Source organism: Rhopalosiphum padi, chromosome 4 (assembly GCF_020882245.1).
Source record: "Rhopalosiphum padi isolate XX-2018 chromosome 4, ASM2088224v1, whole genome shotgun sequence".
Taxonomy (NCBI): domain Eukaryota; kingdom Metazoa; phylum Arthropoda; class Insecta; order Hemiptera; family Aphididae; genus Rhopalosiphum; species Rhopalosiphum padi.
This window is the reverse complement of record NC_083600.1, coordinates 36,908,614-36,911,585: the sequence shown is the minus strand read 5'-3', so window position 1 is coordinate 36,911,585 and position 2,972 is coordinate 36,908,614.

The following is a 2,972-nucleotide window of genomic DNA, read 5'->3' as shown; positions in this document are numbered from 1 at the left end:
TGTGTTGTATCATTAATCAAAAATTCTCAAAAGCATATTATTTTAAAGGATTGTCCGAAACCCTTTACCCATCCTTTCAACAAACGTAAATCCGCAACATTATTGTTTTAATATAATTATTGTCACCGATAACATTATTATAATCATTTTGAAATATCGTGTCGCGTTATATAATACACATATTCATATCATTCGACGAGGTAAGTCGTGAGTGGTAAGTAAATGGATTTGACGTGTTGTAGAAAATATTATACAGACGCAGTGTCACGATGTAGGCAAAAAAAATTCCAAGAATAACTACTGTCAACTATACTACATCATCTATACCAGATAAACGAATGTATATGCACATTTCGCCGAAGTTTCATATTATTCTGATGATTTCATCAAACAAAAAAAAATTTATGCGTCGCGAAAAACGAATTAATTTACATTACTATTAAAAATAATCATTTAGAATACATCAATAGCGAGTCATACGATATCAGTTACACACGAACATTTACAACGGTTGTGAAATGGTCTGAAAATATGGTCTTGACAATTTTAACTGTTACAAAATCATTTTAGAATTATTTAATGATACTGTAGGAAAGACATTTTTGACAGAAATTATTAGTTTCATGTGGGTCAACACTTATAACTGTGTAACACGTAAGTATTTAGTATTACCTAATACTTAAATCATTGTATAATATATTAATATTATAACATTTCGTAAAACTCCAGTGACCAGTATGCATATTGCATTTCAAAAATATATTTTACACTTGCGATGAAGTTATCGGGTTATGTGTAACATAATTTAATCTATTTTCTTAATTATGGACTAGGAAAAAAAAATTAGTGAGAAAAGAATCGAAATACAAAATCGGTAATTGGTTATTTATACCAGGCACCGGCAACCCGCGGCCCTCGGAACTTTTTGCTGCAGTCCACCAATTTCATGGTGTTTAAAATTTCAATTTTATATCTCAAATTGATATAAATTTAATTTAATCATGACTATAATATAACAGTGTGCACATCTCACGAGATAAGCTATAAGCGAGAACATAATCTAATCGTGTATAATGTATATATATAATAAATTATATTTTTTAATATTTTAATCTTGTATGCGGCCCTCAATGAAAAACTGAAAAAAATTATGGCCCGTGTAGGTAAAAAAGTTGCCGACCTCTGATTTCTACAAATCATAGGAAAAATAATTTATTTTTATCAATAAACTTCATACGGCAATTTTAGAAACAAATAAATATGCATAAACAATTAAATAAAAGTAAAACAATATGTAGATTGTAGGTAACCAAGTATTCTAAACAGATAGTAATATACAAGATAGAACTAAATAGAAAATATGATGTACTATACCAGTGATATAATTGGGGGGTCGCAAGGGGTTGCACACGCGACCCCAAATATAGTCTATTTTGAATTTTTGCAACCCCTGAAATTTTTATATTTAAGATTTATCGCTAGATAGTAAAACATAATAAGTAAGAAATTATTTAGTTAAGAGGACGTAGTACCTGCATGAGTTGTCTCCGTCTAACACACTCACGACATGGCAAATTTTCGTTCGCCAATTTCAATATTGTACTGTTAGTTTTGATAAAAGAGTAAACTGGCGAACTGACCTATTATATAAAGGTAGAATTATTACCCAGGACATTTTAAAATGATCATAACTTACTTAAAAATAATAATATCAATAAAGGCTACGTGGGGTTCTGGATAATAATCTTACCTTTACATTTTATAATAGGTCAGTTATTTACTCTTATAGTTTTATATCAAAACTAAGGCCGGGACCATACGCGGCGGAATACGCCGTGTATAGCCCCGGCCTAATAGTACGATATTGAAATTGGTGAACGAAAATTTGCATTGCCGTGAGTATGTAAGACGGAGACAACACATGCGATTACTATACGTCCTCTAAATTAATAATTAATAATTATTATGAAATAAAAAATGTTGAAGAATGGGAAAATTCAAAACTGAGATTAAATATTATCAATACTCAAACAATGAAAATAATATAATTTATTACAACTCACTTAAATAAATTAAATAAAAATTAAGGTAAATGTATTAATCATTACTAGGGAACGGATTTTATTGTAATAAAAAAATCAAAATATGTAATAACCGCTTAACAAAAAAATTAAATATAAAAATCTTATCTCTTATCTAATTATTAAAACAATGTGAAACAACATATCCTTTAAGATTTAAAAATGTAAGACTGAAGAGTGAAGACCGTAACATTGAATAAACACGTTACCTACTCACTTGTCCACAGTGTACAATATGATAGTGGCGTATAAAGTACGTAAAGTCCATTATGATAACGTAGATAATCAATAGGTAGCGTATTAAATAGTGACTATACTGATATATAGACCAACCTATCGTCCGGCATTACCAAGATCGACAATAACTGAAATAGTTCTAATGTATATAATAGTGGCATGCGGCGTGCCGGAAATAAGTACCTACGTAAATACCAAAATTGCCAAAATTACTAATCTTGTTAATTTAGACGAAGCAGATAATGTTTAATCATCGAAAATTAATGAAAAAATCAAAAATTACCAAAATATGTAAAAATATGTAAAATAAATTATACGACAATGAGACTGCAACAACCTACAATTTTAAAATGATAAACGATTGATATTATTAATTATATTATAATTATTAAAGATTATGCGACTTAAAATTTAAAATATATAGTTTTTAATAACATACGAGTATATCTATAAATAAGAAGAATTATATAGATTTATAATATATTTTATCTTTATATTAAGGGGATTGGAAGCGTGAATTTATCTACAAACACGCAACATAGGATTATAGACGTTTTCTACTTCCTACGTACCGACTGATATAATGAAGCGATAATAATTTTGAATACAGATTTGAATTCATCGTCAAGTCTTCTTGAGATCGACTTTACCACA